Raw genomic sequence first — 17,250 nt, 5'->3', positions numbered from 1 at the left:
GACAGTGATTAAATTTTGGAATAATTAGTTTTAAATAATAATACGGGCAATTTAAGGCGTAATTTATCGGATGCACAATGACAAAATACTACTATTAGATCTGCATTTGGAATAAATATTTTGCACTCTTTCAACTCATTAGACATTACGAACACTGATATTAATTAATCGCAAAGCTTAAACGTTTAAATACTTACTCACTACATATAACAGTGCAAAGTGCATGAGAATAATCTGCATAAAATGAACAAAAAATATTTCAAGCAGTAATTGTAAACATTTTCTTACTTACCTGCGCTATACAACCAACATGCATTCAGCCATGTTTTTTTCTGCAACTAGCTTTCAAACACTTTTCTCCTGATTGGCTAATTTCCAGTCAGTCACGTGATTCTTCCGCGCGGCTACTGAAACATTATCTGTAATGTTACAAGCAAATCAGCTGTTACCGCTACAGTTTGCTTTCAACCTGTTACCATTACAGGAAATTCTTCTGTAACTTTTTGATTTCTGTAACTTTAAAAAACTTTTGCCTGTAAAGAGCGAACTTTTTTTTTACCGTGTTGAACACAACAATTCTCGAACTAAAGTTTGTACAAAACTTCAGTGAGAGAAAACTGGTAAGAAAAAAATATCTGATGTGGACATTACATGACTTCCTTGCATGGCTTTTTAAATTATATAAAAATTTATTAAAATTTTGCTGCACTTCATTCAAACTTATTTCCTGGAATTTCATTAGAAATATGTTTCCAATTCTATCAATTCAGTTCTCACTTCGCGGTAAGACAAAGATACATAGAAACTCAAAACATCTTCAGAAAAATTGTAAAATACTAAATAGTCTAAAACATAAAGTATAGTTAAAAACAGTTTTTTTTTCGGGGGGGAGGTCCAAAGGGGCTTTGACCTTGAAGGACTATTGTTTTCGTTTTTGCGTCGGAACACTATAAACGGCGTATCACTTTTCAAGTCGTTGCCACCAAATAGTATCCCCCTGTATTATATTTGAAGAGATTAATTAATGAAGAATCTGCATAAATGTATGTATGTTTCTCGCATTGTGATAAAACAACAGTACTTAGAGCTATTCAATTTTGAATTACGTGATCCTACTGCGAATATGGGCATCTGAAAGCCCAAATTTGAAATTTGGAATTTGTTTTATTATCGATTTCATATTTTGTAAAACTAGGACTCAGTTTTAAACCAAAAGTGCCGAAACTTTACAGAAGACCTTCAGAAACTTTAACGAATTTTTGATTAACAAACTCGACGCTTTAAAATAGAGCAATGGCAACACTCAATGGAGGCGGGACCTTTTTATCTCCAGCGCCCCACGGAACTATGTATCGAAAAAATTCTAAATATATGTTCCGTTTAAAATTATTTTGCGGCTTTGCTGTTGAACTGAATTTTATGGTTTAAGTGCAAAGAACATGATATTTAATAAATAAAGGCAACACACAAATCGTTAAAAAAACGCCTCTTTGGACGTGTTTTAAAATCTGAAGCCTTTCAGTTTTTTTTTTTTTTTTAATAAATTGATATCATATGAAGAAGCAAGTCGAAAAATAAGAAACGTATTCACATTTTTTATTGAAACTTAACAACACGTGCACAACATTACAACGGCATCCATAGCTCGCAAGCAGAGAAGAAAACTTGGTGTTGCCAATATGGTAAATATAAATGTACCAAACTAACATTTTTCAATTGAAATTATTCTAGGCAAAAACAAGCAATTTGGCCAGCGAGCAAGAAGAAAAAATTTTGGTTGCTCTAAATTGAAAGTTAACTTTTGGTACCTCCGGGCAAAACGCCACTTAAGTTGGTTCACCAAGTGACTATTCTACTAAGGAGTTTCAAAACAGACAAATGGCGGTCATCTCAGGCACAGAGCCACTTTTAAATTATTGATAATTCTGCAGCTATTTTAGAAGCAGATTAAATAAAGGCATAGAAACCTTAACTGGAAGATAAGAATAACATAATTTAATAACTTTTAAAGAATTAAAAACCTAAACTCGCCGAGCCGAGCAACAAAGTGGCAACGGAAAAGATAATACGATTGCAACGGAAAAGGGAGGCGCACAGCTGGATGTTGTAGAAGTCCCATATACGAAATTTCAACGTTCTACGCGTATTCGTTTTGGAGTTATGAGAGACACATGCATACGTAGATATGTACGTACAAAAGATGTCAGGAAAAATTCTCTTCTGAATCCATTTTACAACCCGTTTTGGAAAACAGTTTTATTCTGGCTGTACGTAGCAAAAGGACAATCGTTCATATGGCTTCAAGAACAGTCAAAATAGATATTTCCGTTGAAATACGAAATTTTTCGCAATTACAGTATTTCCTTTACTTTACAAAGAAGCAAAAAGGAGATTAACTGCCTGTGGCATCCGTAGCACGGCAACTTACCAAAAAAATTTTAAAAAATAACGCATGAAAAGTTTCCCTGAAAATATCATGTCAAATTCATGAACATTTAACTAAGAATAGAAACAAACAATATCTGAGAAGTTTCTCTACTGCAGCAAGAGATTATCCTCAATGAAGAATTTGCCCAGAAGACTGACGGCCGATGCTATTCGCACCACAGGTGCGATTAGCCGCTTAAGCTATTCGCACCAACATTAACCACGCATGAGCATTGAGTTGTCAAAGGCGGGTTTCTACCTTGGAGTAATTTATCATTTTTTAAGCGTTGGCGACTTTCAAAAGTTTAGAAAGGAAAATGGGTTCCTTTTCTTATAAAAAGAAGGAACACATTTCCTTTTATAATATATATAAAAAAGGGCAGATTTTTATGTTCGCAATGTTTATCTTTTTCCTGAACGGTTTGAATAGTTTAAATGACTGATTTGAAGGGGAGGCAAAATCGTGTTGACATTTTTTTGTACTTCTTAGAATACATTTAGCTTTAAAGATGTGTTTTGCGCAATCAAGCCTTTAATTCATTCCTCTTTGAAAAATTTCGTCCGATAAAAGATACTAAAAACAGAAGATTTCTGTGTAGAAAATTTAGACATGAAATAAGTTAAAAGCGATTATATGAACTATTAAATGAATTATTTTGTATGCCTGTTTATTTTATTTTATTTTATTTTATTTTATTTTTTTTTTTAAATTTTTTTTATGGAAGTACTTGGCATGGGATGTAATTTAAAAGAGAGAAATAATTTAATGTAAGAGATTTAGATTTAAAAATTTGCACACACAAATGATTTATCAGATTTCGTAAGGTTTTATTTCATAAATAACTTTCATTTTGAAATATGGCATTTGAACCTATAAACCTGTGTGCATACTGAAAAAGTGATGAATATATAAGAATATAATCATTTTCAGTAAGTTTTCTTATTAAATAATAAATGCTGACATCCTATGCAATAAGAATAGGGTCTAAGTTTGCATAAAAATTCCTCTGTTAAATAAAAGAATTTAAGTAATTTCTGTAGCCATTTTTCAATACACTAAAGATTTTTTAACTAATTACTCGTCCTCGCTTGCAATTAGAACCATCATTAAATCCCTATTTTATCTAATCATTTCTTGAACATTATCATGTATATAGATTGACCTCGTCTTTGTAACGGATAATTATTACTTGCAAATTATTCTCTTGCTGGTGAACTATTAACAACCCTTTCTATTGCTGAGTTAGGGTTAACAACCTTCGCTATCACTACCGCCTGCCTTACGGAAATCGGCGTAAAATGCTGGTACCTGGGCTGCTTGTGCGCATGCGTGAACGTAGGTGGTAAGCATAGCCTGTTAGCTATTCGCACCGTCGGTGCGATTAGCCACTGCGGAAGACTGACAGTTTTGAGATGCTTAACTTGAGAATAGCAACACTTTGTTTATCTTGCGGAGGTGTTCTTTAAGAGTGAATGTGTAACTTATTTTGACATTGTTACATTATTCTGAATTATTATTTTATGCCTAGTATAATATGTAGTACCTGTGATGTGTAAGATAGTGATTTCATTGCTGAAAATATAAACAAAATTCGCACGGTGTATAGTGAAAATACGCGAAAGGTTTGCTTCTTGGGATTTCGCAGCTAAAAAATTTACATTAATATTTTCTTTTAAATCTGATTTGAATTCCACATAAATTCCTTGTACGGGCTTCCTTCTGCAGGAAAAACTATGTACAGGCACACTTTTTGCTGAACTTTTTTTAAACGCATTTCTTCAAATTATTCTAACTTGAAGAACTGATTTCCCCAGTCAAATCCAAGAATCTCTCCAGAACTTATTCAAGTTGAAAATATCAAAAATTTCAAATTTTGAAATTCAGTATCCCGGTCAATTTTTATCGTATGGGAGTCAAACATTTTATAATTTCATTTTTTCATAAGGAGTATAAAACTTTCTCAAACATAAGTATAGAAACCGGAAGACCGCATTAAAAGTTAGATTTCTCCCCCCCCCCGAATTTTTTTTTTTTTTTCCTCCAGATTTGACATTGTGAAAGCAGCGATTGCGAAACTGAAATATTTGCTACGGGCTGACTGTGTTAAAAAGGCATGAGGGTGTTCGACTTTTGCCCTGTTCTACAGATCTCTCATTGCCCTGATCTACATCCTATTCAGAATTATTTGGTCATAGGTTGCCGACAGAATGGCACGCTACCCCTCAGCTGCCACTACAATTGATGAAATCTGTCTTAGATTTGAATCCTGATTCATCAGCCGCTTAGTTCATCAGCCGGATTTGCCATCCAAGCTCAGTTCGAATCGATGCCTGGCTGGTTTACAGCAGTTTTTGCTGCTAAATAAGGCAGCTCTACGTATTGAATTCTACGCGCTGTGTACCTAACCCAAACAACGTGCAAATTGAATCGTACCTTCCTCACATTATACTGCATATGTAGAATAAATAAGATTCTGTTGTTTGATTTCCTTCACGGTTTAGCAATTGCAATGGCCACAGGTTTCCGGCCGCCAGCATATCGAGGAATCGGATATCGTGGGCTAAATGGAAAAGAGACCAGAACAGGCTTGAAGCTTAACACGTCAAATGACCTACATACATTCCCATTAAATATTAATGATGCATCTTAAATCTTGCTGAATAGCAGTAAGAATATGAATTTCAAACTTGCAATGGAAAAAAATATGGTAGGCTGAATGTTCTTCGAATTCGAATGAAATCGGGAAACATTCTTGAATCTTTTGAATCCCAGATCCTAAAAATCTTCAACCAAGAATAGAGAGCGGGAGAAAAGAAACGTTACTTAATATAAGAAATTTGTAATAAACTAAAATTTCAGACCTACATTTATTGAAAACAATTGTCATGGAGTTTTATGTGGGCTTGTTTATTTATTTTATTTATTGACTGATTTTAGCTTTAAAATGTTACGAATTTTGTACATAGATAGGTGATTTTAGTGAAATTATACGTACAATTATTGCATTTTTCTGTGTAATTCAACATACAAATCGTGAGAGAGAATCTATACCGGAAAAGTAAGACCACAGGGACAAGTCTATTTAATATTGAGTAAATGGGTATCTCGAAAATTTGACGGGAAATCGCCAAATTTGGCGAGCATTTGGGGATATTTTGGTCCAGTTCCCTGTATCACCGTAATAGGTTTTGTAATTGACTAATTGTAGTTGATCAGTATATTAGCTATAACCGTAATTTGACCCTCATATTGCATTTCAGTAATCTCGAGAAGCAGAAAGTGCTAGAAATATCTCGCCCCCCGCCCCGGGTGAAAACTATAAAAGGCCGGTGAGAGCATCTTCTCTTAGTAGTTGCTGTTGTTAGCTGTTACCTCAACGTGAGTTCCGAATACTATCTCCGGTTTAGCTTCGCTCTTTAACTGCGCTTTTTTTTTTTTTTTTTTTTTTTTTTTTTTTTTGTTGTTGTTGTTGTGTTTAACGTTTTTGGTAGTTTGAAGTGTAACTAAAGTATGATACTGTGAACATTTGTACGTTTATTTCTGTAGGAAGTCCCTGGATTCTGAAGTTTTATTTTGATAAAATAAATTTTATCAACCTATCATCGAACCTGTACGCATTCAATCTATTGCGAACCCGCAAGCACGCAACACTTTTTTGGTTTATTTTGTGCTTAATTTAATTTGTGGCCTCTTGTCTCGTATTTAAGTGTTTATTTGTTGCATAGAAAATTGTAGATCTCTCTCTATATCGTGTCTTCATTCATGAGTATATTCAACTAGGACATATGAAGGAAGTTAAAGAAAAGAAAGAGCCTGAAGTGGCATATTATGCAACCATCATGCAATATATAAACCAGAAAATACTAATACTAAATTAAGAATCGTGTTTAACTGTTCAAGTTTAACAACTAACGGTATTTCACTCAACTATATCGAGTATAACTATGGAGTTATACAACAAGATTTATTTTCGATAATGATTAGCTTTAGAATTCATGTATATGCCTTAACGGCCGAAGTGAAAAAGATGTTTAGGATGATACTGATATATGAAAATCAACACAGCCTTTAAAGAATCCTGTGGAGTGATAGTGCCAATGAGCCACCAAAAACCTATGAGCTGATAATCGTTACGTATGGTACGGTCAGTGTTCCCTTCTTAACAACGTGGACACTAAAACAACTTTCGTTAACCGAACAGAATAATTTTCCAATGGCAGCACCTGTGTTACGTGAAAATTTCTACATGGAAGATGTGTTATGCGTAGCTTCGACATTAAAAGAAGCCAAAAAGTTATAACATCAGCTTATAGTAGTTTTGCAAAGACCAAGCATGCAGTTGTATAAATTTTTGTTGGTGGCGCGCGAATCATTCTCAACTTTCTCTAAAGCGGGAAGAATACAATTTCTCCGATCCATTTGAAACGGAAACCTTGGACTTGTCATGGAAACCAATAAAGAATTTCTTTTCCTTCAGAGTTAGAGTAGATCCAAGTGTACCATATACTAAGAGATGTGTTTTATCTTCGATTGCCAGAATATTTGATCTTTTGGTTCTTCTTAGCCCGGTAATAGCCAAAGCAAAGATTTTTATGCAGAAACTGGGGTGTCACAAAATTTATTGGAGTGATAGACTTCCTGCTTCGAAAAATCAGGAATGGCATCAATTTCTGGTGACACCAGAGAGCATAAACGATATCGGTAGTGACAGACGTGTAGTGGTTGATCAAGCTAAAACTGTTGAAATACGTGGTTTTTCCGATACTTCTGAACGTAGTTTTGGAGCAGCAGTTTATTTTAAGTCCATCGATTCTTTTGTCAGAACACTGGTAAAGTTAATCTGGAGTAAATCAAAAGTTGCTCCTCTTAAGGAGCCTAACGATTCCATGGCTTCAGCTTTGTGCTGCTGTATTATCAAAGTTGGTAAAAAAAAGTCCTTATCGCCTTGAAATTAGAATACTGCCCATAAGTAGACTTTAATCTACTTATGGGCAGGCTCAATGATAGTCTTCGCATGGATACAAAAGGAACCTATGGACCTTAAGACGTTTGTTCAGCTATAGTGGCCAAAATTCAAGAACTTTAATCTCTTCAACGGTGTCATCATGTGGCATCGGATCAGAATTCGGCGGATCTTTCGTCACGGGGTGTAGATCCTGATAAGTTAGTGCATCGCAAATTGCAGTGGTGTGGTCCAGCGTTTCTGGTGAACAGTGCCTATCTAACTCGGACAGTAACTATCTCAGATATCTCAGATTCTCAGTGAAGAGTTCAGTGCCCGAACTCAAAAACTCATCTCATAAAGAGTCTAAAGTCACTTTGCCAGTGTTGAATGTAACTGTGAATAATGTTTTACATAATTTACTTAAATTGAGTAATAGTTATATAGCTATTTTACGTGCTGTTAGTTATATTTTCAGGTTCGTGAATAATTGGAAAAAGTCCTTAAAACTATTGTCAGGACCAATTAGTTTGCAGGAAATAGCCAAATCAGAATTGCTTCTGATACGAGAAACGCAAAATGAATGCTTTGGCGAGGACATCTTACAATTAATATGGCAAGGAACTGTCTTACATAAAAGTAAATTAAAAGAATCTGAATCCCTTCCTGGATTCTGATTTAGTTCTCAGATTAGGAGGCCGTTTAGGTAAGACAAATCTTACTTATTTTGCTAAACATCCGGAAATATTACCTAAAGTTCACAATTTACATTTTTAGTTATTGAAATTATGATAAAATTTTTTGCATGTTGGTTAAACGGCATTATTGTATAACGTTCTCGAAAAGTTCTGGGTATTAAATAAAAGGTCGATCTATATATCGTAAAGTTGTACATGATTGTATTTATGTTTTAGAAACAAACCAGTTGTGTATAAATAAATAATGGGAAGTCTCCCATCAGACAGACTTGTACCAGATTATCCTTTCAATTCTAGTAAAGTGGACTTCTGAGGTCCATTTTTATAAGATGTCGTAACCAAAGAAAAGGAATTTTACATAAAATGTATATTTGCACATTTGTGTGTTTTGTGTCAAAGGCACTGCATATTGAAATGGTAACAGATATATATCTCGTAGAGGTAAATGCGTAAAATTATATTCTGACAATCCTACCAATTTCGTTGGTGCCATCAAATAAACTAACTTCATAACCTGATTAAAATCCCAAATGAAGCTGTAGCTAATTATTTATCTGCCGAGAATACTGAATCGAAATTCATTCCATCCGAAGCACTCAATTTCGAAGACCTCTGGGAAGCTGCAATTAAATCATTTAAGTATCATTTTAAAAGAGTTGTAGGCAGCGCAAATTTAACGTAGTAAGAGTTCTTAATATTAATTATACAATTTGAAGGAATTTTAAATTCAAGACCTCTGTGTCCGTTAACAGCTAAGGAAGATGATTTTGGCGTTTTAACTCCAGTGCATTTTTTGACAAATAGATCAACAGATTCAGTTATTGAGCCTGATTTAACTACCTTAAATGAGAATCGACGGGAGAAATGACAGAGAATAACAAGAATCATGAAAATGATTTGGAAAAATTGGCTCCATAGTTACTTAAATGAATTGCAACAAAGAAATAAATGGAGGTTTCAAACAGATAATGTTCGCATATAGGGAATTTAGTGTTATTGATGCAGGATAATGTACCTACTCACAAATGGGTTGTACGTCGAATACTTGATGTATATTATGATGATGATAAAAAGATTCGGGTTGTTAAAATAAACAACTAAAGCAGGTATATTTAAAAGATGTATTTCCTAAATCTGTATTTTATCTATACGCTGAATGAAAATTGTTATATATTAATTGTATAAGTGATATTGTTTTACATTGTGCATAGGTGAATTTTAAATGAGAATTATTTCTTGTGTATGTATTGTAAAATTCTTCACATCACTGTTATTAAGAATATCGTCCTTTATGCAGCTGCCATCTGGGTTCAGCCAATGAGGAGCCCATTACAAAAACAAAAGGCTAACAATCCAACGTCCGTTTGCTCTTAACCTGTGCAAGGTATACAGGACAACAGTTGCTAACGCAGCCATTGTCCTCGCAGGACTATTTCCCCTTCATATTTGAGCACCCACGCTCACGCACCCAGGGCGTAAGCGCTTTGGCAGACATATTGAGATCAACAGCAATCGGCACCATCAATTGAAAAGGAGCTGTCTCAAAGAGCTACCCTAAAATGACAATAGGAATGGGACTTAGGTGATACCGGAAGACGTACATACGATTTCTTCTAAAAAGTTAGCCTTCAAAGACACGTGTCCGTCCCATAAATCATAAACTTTGTCACGGATCACGGACCGTTTCCTGTTTATTTCCTTTGCTTTGGCATTTCCGAAACTGCAACCTGCGTCTGCGGAGCAGAAGGCTTCCCAGACCACTGCGTCTATTAATACCCTCTCACCAACGCCATTCACCTACGTTAGTACTTCAGCGATGTTGATACTCACAGACGCTTTATTACACAAAATCGTGTGACTGTGCATAAGATATGGCAGACTATTATCATGATTGCAGCCCTAGGATAAGACATCTGCAAGGTCACTTAAGACTTTCGCTCACATAAGACTCTCGCTCAGCTCTCTCTTTTCCATTCCACTACTTAATCCTTTATTTTTTTTACGCATTTTTTACTTATGTACTTTATATTGCACTATTTATTTATTGTAATATTTTTATGCTTTATGTTCTCTGTTATATTTACATGCATAGCAATATGTTTCTTGCACCCTCTGTTCCCACATCTGTAGCCATTGTACAGCCACCTAGCCCATGTAAGGCCATGTTTCTCACCCAACTCCTTTAATTCTTCGATAAGCGCTGGATAGTGGAGGACGAGGGGCATGCACCTGCTTACTTCTGGTAGACGCCAGATGCCCCAGTTCTCCGTCACCTGTGTATGTATTGTATTCACTCTTTGCGGCACAGTGTGTCCGGTCTGGACACACCTAAAAATTCCCTTCTGTACACACAGAAAAATTGAATGAAAAAGGATTTATAGGTTACTCTGAACCTTCTCTATTTATAGTAGATGGCAGCTCAACACAAACCAATCCATATATTTTAGCCATGTTTAGTTTTTTAAGACCCTCATTTTTCAAAGAAATCTTCCAGATTTTTTTAGGGTATAAAAGTAATTGTTTGAAAAGAAATTTCTCTGTTATTTTTTTTTTTTGGCTGTATGCTAATCTCCTTATTCTATATTAGTTTTTTGGCTGTATGCTAATCTCCTTATTCTATATTAGTTTTTTGGCTGTATGCTAATCTCCTTATTCTATATTAGTTTTAAATTTTTACCTTGAAATCTTGCCTAAAATCAAACGGCGAACCTTAGGTGTGCCCAGATCGGGCTGACCGATAATCTAGGACAACTGAGAGTCTGTATTCTTTGTTTCTCTGCATCTCATGGGTCAGTTCATTGATAACAATATTCGTTTAAGCACTCTTTTCGAAGCTCTATTCAATCAGTGGGCCACTTTGGGCACACCCACAGAATTAAAACGATAAGTGCTATCTTCACAAAAGTTTACTTGTGTATTCCCCTAGGCCTAATTAGACAGCCTACCTTTTTTTTAAATCAAAACTCCGACTTTAAAAGGTAGCGTGCCGGAAAGGGTTAAAGCCACAATAAGCACCACGTGGTCTTCAGTCGCAGGATGTTTTAAAGTGAGGGGTGTAATGTACTTGACCAGCTGCTTTTGGATGCTTAGCAGAGATTTTCTTGCAGCATATAATCGAATTCCTTTCTCGAAGCAAATCTTTCGATGCAATGTTTCACATCCTATTCTTTAATTTTATTGTTTTTTTTTTTTTATTTTTTTTTTTTTTTTATTTTGGATTTAAGTAAGTTAGGAAATTCATTTACAATCGCTCTATATAGGTTGTGAAAAGTATTAACAATGAATTTAAGAGCGTCGCCATTGTTACACAAAGTATCTTTAGTCGTTAATGAGGTGGTGCCGTCGATTAACGTTCTATTTTTACTATCGACTGACAAATTGAAATGTTAAAAAAAGTCTATTCCAACGACAGGTTTATTAACATCCGCAGATGATAAAAGACGAGTTGAAAGATCAGCGTAGCCCTAAATCCAGTTCTAATAATTTTTTACCATACGTTTTGATTGTTGTATCTTTAGCTGCAAATAGCTCAAGCCTAGCCACAGTTCTTTTTTCCGATGTTGATGTTGGGATAACCGATATTTCTGCTCCAGTGTCAATTGCCGATGCGTTTTCACGAGTGTATGGACGACTCAGCTGGACCCCTTGACTTTCGATCGTCATCGAGGGCCGGGGATTCAATTTTCCTATTTTGAGGCCTGGTATTTGCTTGGCGGGGTGCACTTATAAGCTCTCTCGCCAAAACGTTGATGAAAATAACAGTTATTTGGGTCACTGTTAGTTTTGGAACGATTTCTTGAATTCGATCTGTATCTTGTGGACTGGAATTTCTACACCTATTCATTTGTGCTATCTGCAGTGTCAAGTTTGGTATCTGTTTCTGTAGATCTTGGGCTATAATGTCATCAGATGGTGCAGAAACAATGAGAGCTACCTGGGGTGAATTGGGATTTAATTTCCATATTTTGTCAGCCATTGCAGATAATTTGGACAAATTGTCACTGCTTACAGATAAAATGCTCAGAATGTTAAGTGGTAGTCGTTGCACTCACAATATTTACAAAAATATTTTTAGCACTTGCTCGGCCTCCAAGTTAGGCATTTCGCAGGGAAGTTGGGATAGTTTCTTATCACCCAGTTTCAATTCGTTCAGAAGTTTCTGAGTTTTCTGTGTTTCACAATCAGCAAAAATTTCAATACGCCTCTTATTAATGGTCGAATATTTGCCACTGTCTGTAGGTTTGCTTAGAATATCAGGGATTTGTGACAATGTCTCTGCTTCAAAAGAACTGACTGTATAATCGTATTTTGTTTGATCAGCCTAATTCCAACATTGCGGAATTGGGCTTCGATCTGAAGATACCATATTTTGGGGTCGGGATTCAAAAAGGAGGAATTTTGATGCTGACCTTGGCGACAGTCGCAGTTATTGCATTAGTTTCGGTTTGTTTACTCTTATTTCCGTCAGCTACAGTAAAATTAGGCTTAACAGATGTACAGTTACCTTTATTCAGTTTATTTTTTTTATATATACCTTAAGCTTTTCCTGTTAAAGATGGCTTTAAAAACTAGTTCGTTTACTCTTAACACATTTAATGCATTCTGAAAGTTTTCAATAAATTTACTGCTTAATGTATACATTATTGCCGAAGACATATTGTAATGCAGAACAAAATTTAAATTTTTAAAGCTGACTTACCATTTCAGAAGTATTTTAATCCCACGTACGCTCTGAATTTATACTTCTCAGATGTATAAAAATAATCGAACCATTAATTTTTAATGTAATCCATGAGAACACATAAGCACAGCGAAATCGAAATTGTCACTCAATCCACTGTCGAGCTCAGAAAATGGAACTTTGCAATGGGTAAAAAGCTGCTTACAACGCTGTCCATAACGTACATTCAATAACGGGTGAACTATTTACAACATGCGTATAATGTCAGTGACATCTCGATATCTTACAGAAAGAGCGTACATTCTTTTTTTTTTTTTCTTTTTTCTTCTCTCTTACACTTCATAAGTAGAATTGGTTGAAATCCGGGTAAACCAGTGAAGTGTTTGGAATGTAGGAAAATGTTAAACATTGTTCTGACTCCGATAAGATTAATATTTATACATTTTTTGCTTATCGAATCTCACAGACAGAAAAATGTTATAGCAGTCCCATATACAAAATTTCAACGTTTTGAAGCTATTCGTTTTTGAATTATGCGAGATATACATACATGCGTAAGCACATACAGACATCATGAAAAAATTTCTCCTGAATCCATTTAAAATCTGATTTGGAAAAAATAGAAAGCGGTCAAAATGGATATTTTCGATGAAATACGGTATCTAAAATAAAATTTTTCGCGATTACAATACTTCCTTTACTTCGAACAAGACAGTAAAAAATTCTCTTTGTACCTTTTACAGAAATAAAGGTTTCATGTGCTAACTTTCTTACATTCATAGTAGTTTGGTTCATAGAAATTCTCAGTAATGACTTTATTGAAATCTCAATTTTTGTTCTGTGTATGTTGTAATTTATTTTAATTTTGGAAACGTTTTTTTCACAGAAAACTTGTCAAAAATATGAAATACTTAAGAGCGAAAGTTTCCACCTGATCAAAATGTAAACAGCACGCGCTGATAAATTGTGATAACGGGGAGGTAAATCCATTGAAAAGTAAAGTGCCTACTAAACCGAAGAAATTAAAAATATTCTGGGACAAAAATATATTTTTGCAAATGTTTAAAAACAGCTTTAAAAAATTTATGTTATATGAAACTACATGAAAGTCTAAAAAACAAGGTTCTTCGTAAGGTCACAGCATATAGATCTAATCACAAAAATCTCACCGCGTCTATACTGTTCATCATAATTGCTCCCCCCCCCGTGGTATGATGAATTAACTGTATCTTGGCCGTGAAAGAGCCAATATTGCCCGGGGGCTGAAAAGTTTGAAGACCCCTACTCTACTCGATCACACAAAAAGGTTCGGCTCTTTACTAAAGAATGGATTGTGACTCACTAAAGTAATTATATTTTATCATTTTATTTCACATTTCATTTTTGTGAAAGACACGCTGGCGCCTATTCAGTTTAGCAAATTTTCTTTCGCATTTCGATGACAGCGCCATCTCCTTTCAAAGGGTTTGAATACAGGGAAATCTTTTCTGTATAATGCTCTTTGAGCTCAAAAATGTTCTAAATATAAGTAGAGAGAACGGAGCAGTGTATAAAAAGTTATATTTCGCATTTGACACAAAATTAATTTTGAAAAGTTAAGAGATATGAAAACATTTAATAGTAATTAGTATTTCAGAAATTTTATGTACCGTATTTGCCGGCGTATAAGACTCACTCTTTTTTATACACATTCTGGAAGGATAAAACTTCTGATCATTATAATACATTTATAGTATTTTAAATATAAAGTAATACATATACAAAGTAATTTTTTTTGCAAATACCCAATCTATCTGGGAAAGAACACCTTTTAATCTCCTTTTTCAAAACCCAGACGCTCATCTCCAGAGCTAAATGAAGAGTCACTCGAAACCTCTTCTAAATCAGCATCTGAGTCCTCAAACAATAAATTGCCCTTTGCACCATCCATTACTAATGCCACACTTCTTAAATGATTTAGCCACTGCCTCTGTTTTCACAGCATCCCATCAAGCCTTGACCCATTCACAAACTTGAGAAATGTTAGGCCCCTTCCTTCTTCCTGAGGGTGTAACCTCAAAAATTGAAGACTACATCCAGCTATTCCACTTCTCCTTAATAAATCCCTTAAATGGTTTATTAATGCTGACATCTAAAGGTTGAAGCTGACTAGTTAGGCCTCCTATAATTACAGCTAACTGAGTTTTCAATTCTTTGAGTTTATTTAAATTCACCCCGTTTTTCAGACCTATTTTCAAAGAAAAAATGTGTGTCTTATATGCCGGCAAATACCGTAAATATTGGTACTAAATATCCCCTCTATAAGCCGACTCCACGACCCTCACACTCAAAATTTGAAACAAGCAAAGAACAAATCATCAGAACAAACACAAAAAGAATCTGAATCCATACATGATCTACCCGGTGTATTATTGTTTTCATTCTTACCTAAATGGAATAATGAAGATGATATTTATAAAACCCCCCAAAAATTGATAACTTTTGAAGCTTCTTTAAAAAACCTTTTAAAATCATAAAATATGAATTCTCATTAAATATCAGCAGTAATTTTTACATGATTAACAGAACAAAAAGGTATGGTGAATTAAAACTACTGAAGCAAGATGCAAATAAAAAGATAATGATGGGGAATTTTGATCTGCGCATTAAACAACATATTAAATTCACAGCAGGGGGCCTGAGTTTTATAATTTCTTAACAATTAAAATGCACTGAAGAGTTTCGTAGCCAAAAAATTCGCGGGAAAACCAGACAACCTAATAGTAACCGGCAGGCCTTAATGCGTAATTTTACATGTTTTTAAAAAATCACCTCTCTAAGGCGACTACCTCTACAGAACACCAACATGCTATGGAAAAGTGAGTGGTCGTTTTAGAGAGAGTTCCCTGTACTCAAATAACTTTGCACTGGAAAGTAATTTTCTAAAGCAGTGTCTTATTAAACATTCATTTTTATCACATATCAAATTAGCCTCCAAACTATATCTCTGGCGCTACCTGCATCTATAATTGTAATGATCGATAGATGGCGCAGCAGAATTTTCTATTTCAAATATTCCATTCTATACGACAGCTGTTTAGAATACTGTTGCATGAAATTATATATTTGCGTTGCGAAAAAACGTGCTATTATTAAAGCTTAATGCGTCAGATATCCAGGAACTATTCCATTAAAGAAACGTTAATCTTTTTAGTCAGTCTCATTCTGACGTGCTTTTAAAGCACATAGTCTTAAAATAATTCGATTAATATCGTCTCAAGTGGTAAAAAAATTCTTTAGCCTGAAAAAAATCTAAGGAACTTTCAAATAAGGATGTACGTATTTTCCAGCTTTACAGATGCTTTAGCGATACGTTTTAAATGATAATATTGTTTATTGTCTTAATTTTTTTCGTTTTTCACAAATTTAATTAAAGCGTTTAATAATATAATTATCATTTCCGTAGTATAAATAATAATTTATTTTTATTATTATTAAAGTATTTTATTTTTATTTATTTTTTTCTTTTTCTTTCTTTGATGTTCTTAAAATTAGTTATCTAAACTTCATTTTTATCAAATGTGTACTCATTTATTTTAGCTGCATTTCTTTATGTGATTTATTTCCTTATTTTATTCCTTATATATATAATCTTCAGTTGTATTACCCTTACCAAGTAGTCCAGTGCAGAATTATTGAATCGTAACATGATAAAAAAATTTTATACGGAAGAAGGTGAATAATAGGTAAATCACCATTCAATAAAAATAGAATTTTCTCTAAATTCCTTTAAATATATAGCAGACGTTCTAACGGAGACTACTTCAGTAGATGTCTGCCCATGAAAGTAATTACTATTTCAGAAATTTTGAATAACTACTGGTATTAAATATCCTCTCTCTAACACGACTCCATCTCCCTCACACACACAAACACGCACACAGAACACATTCATCTCTACGTATTCGTAATCTACATGGATTATTATTATTTGCATTTTTACTTAAAAGCAATAGTAAAGATGATATTTATAAACCAATCAAATAATATAATAACTTTGAAGTTCTTTTTAAAAACTCTTTTAAAATCATAAAGTATGAAGAATTTTTAAAATCATAAAGTATGAAGAATTTTTAAAATATCAGCAATAACTTTTATATGATTAACAGACCAATATAGTAAACTGTTGCTTGTTGACAACAAAATAAACTGTTGGTTATTATTATTTACAAATCCATCGGAAAAATACTTAAATATATAAAAATCATGAATTAAAATTACTGAAACAGAAAGCAAATAAACCTGGCAAATCAAAAAATACTGATGAGAAATTTCGATCTGCACATTAAATAAAATCTAAAATTCACATCGCGGAGGGAAAAAAATCTGAGTTTTATACTTTCTTACCCATTAAAATATATTGAACAATTTCGTAGCCAACAAATTCACAAGACATCCGCGCAGCCTAATATAGAGTCTGTTAGGACATATTTCAGACGATTTTCATTTATCTACAAAAATA

The sequence above is a fragment of the Stegodyphus dumicola genome, chromosome 3 (assembly GCF_044657685.1).
Source record: "Stegodyphus dumicola isolate Sdum_Otavi_A_Nest chromosome 3, ASM4465768v1".
In the NCBI taxonomy this organism is placed as follows: domain Eukaryota; kingdom Metazoa; phylum Arthropoda; class Arachnida; order Araneae; family Eresidae; genus Stegodyphus; species Stegodyphus dumicola.
This window is presented reverse-complemented; position numbering follows the sequence as displayed.